The sequence below is a fragment of the Macrosteles quadrilineatus genome, unplaced genomic scaffold (genome assembly GCF_028750875.1).
Source record: "Macrosteles quadrilineatus isolate MER2022 unplaced genomic scaffold, UCM_ALF_1.0 Scaffold_1__1_contigs__length_201487025, whole genome shotgun sequence".
In the NCBI taxonomy this organism is placed as follows: Eukaryota; Metazoa; Arthropoda; class Insecta; order Hemiptera; family Cicadellidae; genus Macrosteles; species Macrosteles quadrilineatus.
Window position 1 is genome coordinate 101,652,006 of NW_026542594.1, and position 11,123 is coordinate 101,663,128.

Genomic DNA, 11,123 nt, shown 5'->3' on the forward strand with positions numbered 1-11,123 from the left:
CATGCTACTCTACAACGTTGAAATGAAAATCATATTCGAGCAATAATCAAATTTATAAATTTTTATTGAGTATCTTGATCTTAACTGATTCAAACGATAAATAGCTCAAATTAACAACTTTAATTAACTTACTATGTTGCGTAAAAAACATGAAAAAAACATAAACAATAGTGGACATATTGATTTTTAATCATAAAAAACCCTTATAAAAAAATAATTTATATGTTGGTTCACATTGCAATTGCTTGTAGTCCGTCCGATTTGGATAACTAATTAATAGCTTAAATGAAAGCCGGCATTTCACTGAAGGTTCTTAGACCAAAATATGTAGGATTATATAATTATAACTGGTGAAACGCATCTTAAATTGAAGTAAGAATTCGAAAAAGTCAAATATATGTTTTTTGGACGGGTAATACAGTAGATCAATATATATGCCGATGCTTAGAGTGAAATCTGTGCACACCCTCAATTTGAGACCTCAATAATGAAAATCGGTTAAATTTATTTTTAAATATGAGAAGATAGGTGAGGATAGGACTATTAACGTTAAACGAAAACTATCACCGTTTTACAACAAATTGTGTAGCAGTTCCGGTTAATGATAACAACCTATACTGAATTGAAGCTTTAGAATAGAAGATTTAAAATTGTTTACGGTAGCAAGCTCCTAAAATGTAATAATGTCGGTAGCTATACTTGCGATAGTACACTTGATAGGTTTTTAACAGCTTTTATTGATTTATGCATTATTATTATATAATAAATAATGCTATTTAATAAAATAAAATATTAGTAATCATATGGTTAAACGTACGGACACTGACTAGTTTTTAGGTGGCGGAACAAGCAAATTTTCACAGTTTTGAATGTAAACCTATTTTACTCGAAATATGTTTGAGATAGAAAAACACTCTTGAAATACAAAAGTTGTGGATAATTTAATTCTACACTACCGTTATTCCATAAGATTTAAGATCCAAGCATTGTAGCTTATAAGTTACAGACCAAAATATAATATCTTGCATACTCGAATTTCTTCTGAAATAGATTTAATCCCCTAAACCACCCTTGAATTTAGAACTTTGCAAAACCCAACTTTGTACATCTACACCATATACATGGATTGCCGTCCCAAGGTCCCAATGCAAAATTCTATTATTCTAGGTCTTATATATGTTTTGAGATACAGTGATCATTTGTCAGTGATATGCCAATCAATATAAAGGTAGGTCAATGGAAAGCATTTATCTACGTGGTGATCGGATGCATAGCAGGTTCAAAACGGATACGTCACAAAATTCGTGTTTGCCTATTAAATATATTGGGTATCTATATTTAATATATAGATACCCAATATGCCTATAAACATTTAAACTTATGGGTCAATTTGCTGCACACAAAATCCAACAAAGTCTTTTAATAATATAGATACTTATAAGGTTAAGGAAACTCCAGAACCACTTGGGTGGAACTCAAAAGTCAGATCAGGATAAAAACTACTTAGTTTTCCTATTTAATGCCTGAAGAATCAGTACACCAAATTTCAACGTTCTAGCTAGTCTGGAAGTTGGATTAGGCTAGTAATGAATCATTGAGTGAGGGCTTTTACTTTTATATGTTAAGATTATTAGCTAAATATAACACATATGAAAGGTACAAAATAAAATCCATAAGTTAAATACAGTAGTAGAATATATAAATACGGAGCTCCAGACAAAGCTGTCTTTAAAATTTGAAATAGGTGTTGCTGCAGACTTTTAATTTTATTCAGCGAGATTACGCCCCTGAATTTAGTGTTACTCCCTCAATATGACAACACTGATGGATAAATCTAGCTCAGTGGGATAAATGCAGGGATGCAGCAGGCACTAGTAGAGCGAAATTTCCCACAATTTCCATGTAACCGTTTGACTGGTTTTCAGGTTATGTGACAAAATCCAAAACACAATTGAACTTAGGATGCACAATAAATCGGATGTGTTTACTTTTGGGCTATTGACTTAATTATTACATCAAACAATTAAATGTATTCTGAACTTGTGTACCCGTTGCGAAATAGAGCGTACTATAGCTAGCCGCCATACCCGTGCTTCGCTAAAGGAGCGCTAAAGAGAATAATTTATTGTTATGTTCCATAGATCTGTTGTATGAAAAGTTAAATAACTCATAAAATAAATGCCTAACATTTGCATTTAAAGCATCAATCGAATTATTTTCAAAAACGTGTTTTATATCAACTAGACAGCTAGCTGTTATCCACGGGCTTCACCCCGTTCCGTTTGACTTCATAAGTATTAATAACACTATTGATTGGATAAGTTAAGTTAATTGTTAACTGATAATCATTTAGCGTTGAACTTACTAAACAACATCACAGATGCAATTTACGGACTTGAGAGGCCATCAATTCTGGACCTGCCCTTCAGATTTTTGTAAAGAGTTTTATCGAAAAATTTGTTGTTAACAGCTATTTTTAATGTTCAAAAGTTACTTTGTTGTATTGCATTGCATATTTATCATGAAAACATAAAAAGAAATTTACAGATACTTTTAGTTGTACATATTCTTTAAAGACATCAAGAGAGCTATCAAGATCCCTTAGTTCGCTGACGATATAAATCTGTTTGTGGAAAGTCGCTTCCCTCTATGATTATGAGTCATTTTGCCTTAGGCTTAATACTTTAATTTGAAATGGCAACCATACAAAGTAGGTATTTTAAGCCAAGTACCAGTATGCATGGAGATGAGTGTAGGATGGATGAGTGGCACGATTTTGTATCCTTGTTAGTGACTAAGGCTGACATATTCCTTAGACACAGCTGTCAATTAATAGCCCATACTTTGGGCTAATGGAAACTATATGGACCTACAGTTTATAGTAGAAGAATCCGAACCACATTTTTCCTTGGTATAAAAAAATTGGTCTAATTATCAGGATAGTACTGCGGATAGTCGTAGTAAGGGCGTTAATTCAAACCACGAAGTATCACATCCACAATACATGCCTATAAATATCCACAACTCATGGTACAACCTCCTAGTAGCTGAATTACAGGATGACACCACCGTCTCAGTCTCTTAATGATGTCTTAGCTAAGACTTGACCAAAGATAATGGTTGATTCCACCAATAAGTTAAAAATTGTTGGCATTAACAAAATTCTCTGGATATTGACTATTTCCCAGATTCTTATTGACTCGCCATGTGCGTTTGGGCTTTGGGCCAGACATTCAGCACATCTGTGCCAAGACCTCTGGCATTCTCAAAATGATCTGCTGTGCAAGACACTGTTTGAGCATCCATGATTTTTGTATCCATACCTGCTATATATCCAGTATAATGTGCGGCAACAACTAGGGTCTTCGGTCTTACTGTGTATTCTGGTCGCTTTTACCAGCACAGCCTTTTTCAATGTCTTAGGCCCCCAATACGGGAAGAATTAATGAGCGTACGCCTAGTATAAATTGTCCTTAAAAAGTAGTTCTCGTATGTCAAGAAGTTTGCAACATAGATTTACATTGTAAGAAAGGGGATTAACCCCGTACCCACGGTGCTCATCTAAGCAGATACTCTGTTTACATTACACTTATAGTCCTCGCCACCCTAAGTTGAGGCAGCCCAAGGCCGCACGGCGTATATCTAGTGCGGCCTTTGGCTGCCTCAACTTAGGGTGGCGAGGACTATAGTCGACCAGTTGGTGTGAAGAGAGTTGAACAGTAGCATGAGTATCGATTTACAAATTCCTTTCCCAGCTGACGTGAGCTAGGCGATGACCGGTAGGGCTGACTTCCTAGAAACATCGTTAACCTATAAGCCACACACCCTATCGGTAATCAGCCAATGAGAAGCGCTAATGAAGAAGATGGAGGGGTGACGAGTCTTGGAGCTGGAGGACCTGGAGAGGACAATCGAGGAGATCACCACGGGCCACCGGAGAAAGAAGATCGGGAGTTTGGGAGTGCGTGTATTGGTGCGTGTGCTTCTGGGACAATTAACAGTATGTAAAAAGAATAAAATATATAACTAAAGTTTTGTCAAACATACAAGTCATGTAATTTGTCAGTAACTAATTCTTTTAAATTTTCAATTGATTTTCTTTTCTTGTAAATTTAACGTTGTAAATTAATTTATCTTATTATTGTTGATTTTTGCCTTTTCTAAGTTTTCTTTTGCTGTTGTAACACTTTGTTACTTTTGTTGTTTTTCTAAATTTATATTTTTTGTTCATTACACGTTGAGTAACACCCTTAAGCAGTCTTATGTCTCATTAACCTAACACCTCTTGACTAAGCCATCGATGTATAATAACTCTACTGGATAGCGCGCTGTGGTGGTGGAAAAACGGTCCGTGCCCACCAGTCGAATTGGTGGGATACCGAGGCAGACGGGCCGAATGAACCCCTCTGTTTTACACAAACATACATTCACTCAACCTGCTCTGCTACACTTATTTGTTAACATTAAAATTTCAAATTGATATATTATTTTTCTGGAAATCCCACTGCTTATTACTATGTAGTTAGTTTTTACCTTAACATATTTTTTATAATTTATTTAGACAAATTAAAACTGATGATTGTTTTTTAACACCATTAAAAACATGAAAAATGTAGTAAGCGAGGAACTTTTTTATTTTTTGGTCAGGAAAAAAATTCCTGCGGCAAAGTTATAGATCAAAGTATGAATTTTATTTTTTATTCGAAGCTTTTTTTGATACGGAGTCTGCTTGTATCATTTTTAAGCGATTAAAAATAGGCATAAAATTGCTTGGCGCGGCATTGGCGCTAGGAGCTCTGCCGGCTCAGCATCAGTTTACGGGATCTAGATACAACATAATATCTTTTCCAAACATGTTAATCACAGCATGACAAAGAAACATACACTATAAACAAAATATATATTCTTAAATGTTGCAAAGTATCTCAATAATAATTGGGACTCACAGCAGCAAATGATGACATGCTTTTTGATCAAATAATTATTGTGATATATTTTGCTCTGTTTAATGTTCAAATATTAATAAATCTAACTCTTTCATAACATCACTAAATTTCTTATGAGATTTACTTTTGACACATAATGTATAAAGTGTGAACAAGTACGTAGATTAATTATATCTGCCAATAAAACCTCCTTAAGTTCGTTACTATCAATTATTTCCACAAAACTAACATAGCAATACACGGCGAGAGCGGGCGCGACGCTCGCCACTAGGGTGACTCATGCCTTTATCCCCACTCCTCGTAGACAGAGCGAGGCAGCGGCAGACCGTTTTTCGAGACCTACTTCAACCTGAGCGCGCAATCCAGGGAGTTATTATACATCGATGGACTAAGCTAAGCGAGTGAATCATTTTAGGAAACTTAAACTTAAAGTGAGGCATGGGACTCGCAGTATAGTTATCTGAGACATGTACGAACAAGAGCAATAAAAAAATATATCTAAAAAAATAATATTTTATCTATAAAACTGTCAAAATAGTTAGAAGATCAAAATAAAATATATAATCATTTTTACATGTTTTCTTTACAAATTACAGAGAAGTTTACTGGTAAGAATTTTAACAAAATTAACTGCTCTAGATAAATATAAGGTTTATTGGTAAAGTATAAAAACAGTACATAACAATAAAAGGCAACATATAATAATAACTATAGCTGCCCTGTACAGCGGCCAACCTTCTCCATAATATTTTTGTCCAGAGCTGGGGCTACATCTTTCTTCCTGAAACAAACATTATAATCTTGGTAAAGAAAGTCACAATTTTAAAATACTCAGGGGTACCAAATTATGCGGGTTGGTGTAGTTGGTAGTTTCAAATAAAAAGGTCTTATTTTACAATAAATTACCATAGGTACCCTTAACTAAGTGTTTAACTGGTTTATTCCGCCTACAAACGTGCGACACAAACTCAATCTTTGAGGGGCTTTCATTGCTTGTTAAAGACACATGTTAACCTCTTGCCACATTACCTTATAATGTGGCAAGAGGTAGATATCTTCCTGAGGAGGATCTAATTGGGAAGCTACAGGCTTTTATCGGACGCCTGAACTTGTAACTTCAAGAAAACAACTGTATGGGGTGCGCAATAATTTTATTTTTGGATGAAGTGCTTTATGGTCTTGGCCTGCCCCTGTTAACAGTTTTAACAGGATCAGCAACAGGTAAATTAAACCTTTTATATTTTGTCTAGGCCTATATTTCCCTGATCAAGTTAGTGCAAAGAAGTTTTTGTTGAATAATAGTTGTAAAGGCTTTAATTTCCTGAATTGAAATAAGTACCTGGGGACCGAGCCATGGCGTAGTTTATTTTGATTGTAAAAGCAATAAACAGGAATGGATGCTTTAGAAGAATTTGAAATTTATAAAACAATCAAAATTCAAGCTAACACATTATTAAATGACAAAATCAGTTTACAGTCTAACGCTCTGTATGATACTCTAATAAAAAACAAGAACAGCTGATGAACAAGGAGCAGATCTGTACAAAGTCCACCGCCCAACCATCTTCCGCATCGCAGTCATGACCTTCATCTGCAACTGTGCGCACGTTGTTGGACATTGTAAGTTTTTTGTCAGTAAGCCTACTCGTTTTTGTTCATAAAACGTCTATGTCTGTAAATAGTATATGTCCGTGTTTCGCATTTAAACTCTTGATGACCCTTTCAAAGTTACAGTGTTAAATGTTCTTGTACAAGATCTCATGATGAGGACTTAAGTCCTTAAAACCCGTAATCCATAAGGACTATACAGGATCACTCTGGCAGTACTGAGGTAATTTTATACCTTTTATAGTTGGTTCAGTGATCTAGAGACAAAACAACTCAAATATGAAAATGAATATTATGTTATTGATATATTTTAACGTAAACAGTAGGGCAATTACAATGTTGGTCATAATTGTTTTTATACAGTACATTTGGTGGCTTTTGTTCATAAATTCGGACTACTTAACAACTGTTTGGATTAGGCGGTATAGTACATCTTCCCGTTGCGAAGCACGGGCACAGCAGCTAGTAAATTATTAAGTGATTTAATACATAACTATATATATAATTTACAATAAACTATACCTTCAAAAACCTGGCTGTTTAACGGATGATATGGCAGACATACACTTATCTCACTAGGTGCTCTTCCTTAAGTTCTTTTACGGAGTACAGCGGCTTATAATTAGTATTCCTTTCAGCGCCTTCTGAAGGAGGGTGCATCCATCTCCTGCAAATGAGTAGGCAGTTATACATTTTAACAAACCCATAAATTGTAAACACGGGCTTATAAATAAACATAGGCATATATAAATAATTATAAACATGGGCTTGTAAATAGTAAGTTCTTGATATGTGAGAGGGTTTTGGTTTGTGTTACTTTTAATTTAATGGTAAGCTATGAACGAGGATAGCTATTCTAGGTACGTTTGAGATGACAGCAGGAAAAGTCTATATTTTGTGCTCTTCTGGTATAGTACTCCTGCACCCAGTGGCGGATCCAGAGGGTCGCACATTTCTTGGGCATATACATATATTTTTGACTGCATGTAATACAGTAGTGCATACAAATTGCGTAAAATAATTTGTCACACTAACTTAGGACAATGAAATGGTATAAAACTGCCATTTTTGGAAACTTGGTTTAAACAAATTTTTGGGGAGGGAGGGGGATTCCTACAAGTCGCAGGCACAAGTCGAGGCACATGTTGAGACCATGACGAGGCACATGTTGCACGTAGTTTGTCATGCCGTTTCCATTCCAGGCACAAGTCCCATGACTACAACAGGCAGACAAGGTGGTGTTCTCTTTTATTGTGATGTGGTGAGGTTCGGTGGCTGTTTTTATTATAGTGTTCTACAAATCACCATGGATGACATAACAGCCTCTGCTTTTTTATTTATGGCTGGTGCATACAATGAACTTAGAAGAAAAAGAAGAAAACTACCTAGGTAGTGGATAAGAAGTTTTTTTTTGCTAAAAGAGCATTGGAAGGCGCATTACTCAATTGATGAGAGATTTGCGCGTACAAAGTGGCTTCAAAAATTTCCTCCAATGGACTCAACGAAATTTGAGGTTATGATTACCTGTCATTTATGAGCATGCGGTAGTTTGGAGGACCTGCGCATGCGCGAGTTGCAGGCACATGTGCTCGGCTGTTTCCTGCCTGAATGGAAACGTAGCTTAAGATCCTTTAAGATTGGCCGGCAATGATCCAAATGCCGAACAGCTCTAATAATCCTAAAGGTTCTGGACAGCATCGTTGTATCATTTGCAAATAATGATGTTTTCCCATTCAGATTAAGGCAGGATTTTGTATAGGTTAGGCCTAACTTATACCCTTAACCTCATTGACGGGTAGGGCAGTCAAATTCGAAACAAAAATTAAAAGCCGAGTAGGCTAAGTTTATGGAAAGATTTCATTAGCTTAGTGTAGCCTAATGTTTTTAATATCATAAAATAAAAATGTCTTAAAATATTATTAGACTAGCCTAGGCTATTCGTGGGGTTACAGCTCTTTTGCTTGATGCATTGAAATGGATTTGATGAAGTAGAACTACATATTACAACAAGTACTACCCCTGATCTATTGACTATACTTATTATTTATTTTAACGTCTGTGATAGAGCCTATATATTTGATAGGCTATGCATAAAAAATATGACTGTGATAATATATCGCTATTGATCAAGTAGCCTATATACCGTGAGTTAATGTGTCTCGGACGAGGTCTATAGTAATCAGTGATTATTCAACGACCAATAAAATGGGCCTACTTAATTACTTGATGTCTTTAAGATGGTCATGTTATTTTGTTATTAAATTTAGTATCAACTAAGTTTAGGCTTTTCTGCAATAAGTTAGAACAAATACTTGATGACTTTAAGATGGCAAAGTTATTTTGTTAGTAGTATCAACTAAGTTTAGACTAACCTAAGTTACATGGCCTACCGAAATAGGCAAATCATTATGAATTTAATATGTACCATGTAACCTTGTGTAAGTTACATATAGCCATCCACCTGTCACGTGAAGCCACAATATTCAAAGAAAAAATCACACTACTCCAGCTGCTGAGAGTATCAAATACGTATAGGATAGGCCTATGTTATAAAATGCTAAAAACTCAAATGGTAAACTAAAACTGTCATACCAAAAACTTTATACTTTGTCAGCATCTTATAAAAAATAAAAATATAAAACAAAACTAGCGCACCTGTTGCTCGAAATCGATCAATAGTCTAGTACCGGAAGTTATATTAAAACTAATTAGTCATAATTTGCTATGAGTTTAAAAACCCAACTAAAAGCGTAGTATGCAACTAATAGATAGACTATTTGATGTATCGATTCATTCGGTTAGGTTACTTTACTAACCTAACTTGATATATTGAATGAAATAATCTATTTACCGATCGATATATTTATTCAAATTATAGTGTAGGACGTAAGCTAAAGTGCAGTTTGATTTTATAATAGATATATTTTGAATATCGATTATTAATCAATATTTTCAATTTGATAGTTTCAATCGAAATTAGCGAAGCCCAGGAAACGGGTACAGTTTCTTAACTGGGCTATGCTAATATCGATTGAAACTATCGATTCGATTAGTAAACCTTCATGCGATTTTTTTCACTATCAGCAAGTTTGATTGGTTAGGTTAGGTTATGATAGTTTAATTTTATCATAGATATATTTTAAAATATCGATTATTAATCAATATCTCCAATTCGATAGTTCCAATCGATATTAGCATAGCCCAGTTACATCTTACATCTTACATCCGGCGTCTTCTCCACGATCAGCCGATCGGGGAATCGTCAATTCAAACTGCAGGGTCTTCTTTCTTCACGAGGCGAGACGTGAGAAAGTGTGGTCAGACACAAAGTCTGAGATTTTATAGTAGGGCCTATCAGCAAGGTATTGTTTAAGTTTTATGTTGAATGTGCGTGTTGGTGGTAGATTTTTTAGGTCTTGAGGCAAGAGATTGTAGAAAAATGAGCCAGAATAGGTTGGGGTTTTGTTAAATTTTTGGAGTCTATGCTGAGGTAGGTCAATATTGTGTTTGTTGCGAGTGTTATAGGAATGTTTCTCTTGTCGTAGGGTTGGGGATTGTTGTCTGGCCAGGATTATGGTTTCATAGATATAGAGGGAATAGACGGTAAGGATTTTGTGTTGGGTAAAAAATGGTTTGCAGTGCTCCGAGGGTTGCAGGCGCAGTATTGTTCTAAGGGTCTTCTTTTGCCGAACCAAGATGCGGTCTGTGTTCTTCTCCTGGGTGGATCCCCAGGCGACGATTCCATACCGCAGATGGGAAGAAAAAAGTGAGTGGTAGGCCAGAATTGCAGTGTTTTCATCAGTTATAGCTCTAATGCGTCTAATTACGTGGTGAGCCGTAGCTAATTTTTTGCAGAGATGGTCGGTGTGATCTTGCCAACTCAAGTTTTGGTCTATAATAACTCCCAAGAATTTGGTTGATGCGGTAACGGGAATCTTCAATCCTTGCCAGTCCTCATCAGCTCTATTACTGTTGTTTGGCTTGAAACTTATGTGAACGGTTTTTGTGGTGTTAATGCTGAGTTTAAGAGACTTGCAGATAGAGGTAGCCTCGTCCAGGGTTGAATTGACTATGTTGCTATTGTTCTCATGGTACTTTGTAGGGATTACTATTGTTGTATCGTCTGCGTAGAGTATGGTTCTCAGATTATGGTTCAGTGACCATAATCTGAGAACCATACTCTACGCAGACGATACAGTTAAGAAACTGTACCCCAGGAGACTGTACCCCTAATTTATTTTATAGGCTACCAGAAGCTAATTTGAATTTGCTTGAAAAGTTAATATTCTAATGACCATGTCATGTCCATGTCAATAAGTTACACCTTTCAATTTTGTGATGACAAAAATGGTTCTTTAAACTGTAGTAGTTGTAACTTAGGCCTAAATTGAAAATACACACCTAAAATACAAATTTGTATGACAATAATGACAATTGAATGAAATTGACAAACAATAAATTCTCGAACCTCCAACCTCAAACTTACTAGAGCTAGACAAGAGCAGCAGCAGCAGAGAGCAGATCTAGAAGAGAAGAAGAAGAAGAAACGCAGAACAGAACAAGAAACGA

The 11,123-nt window shown here is 35.6% G+C and overlaps 1 long non-coding RNA gene across 1 annotated transcript; it reads right to left on the reverse strand.

Annotated features, from left to right (window-relative positions):
• Positions 1–5,577: 5,577 nt before the first annotated feature.
• LOC128982829 (uncharacterized) lies at positions 5,578–8,098 on the reverse strand. Its single transcript, XR_008489738.1, has 3 exons — positions 8,079–8,098; positions 7,077–7,221; positions 5,578–5,727 (listed from the first exon to the last, which is right to left on the reverse strand). It is a non-coding gene; the product is annotated as an uncharacterized LOC128982829 (long non-coding RNA).
• Positions 8,099–11,123: the final 3,025 nt, after the last annotated feature.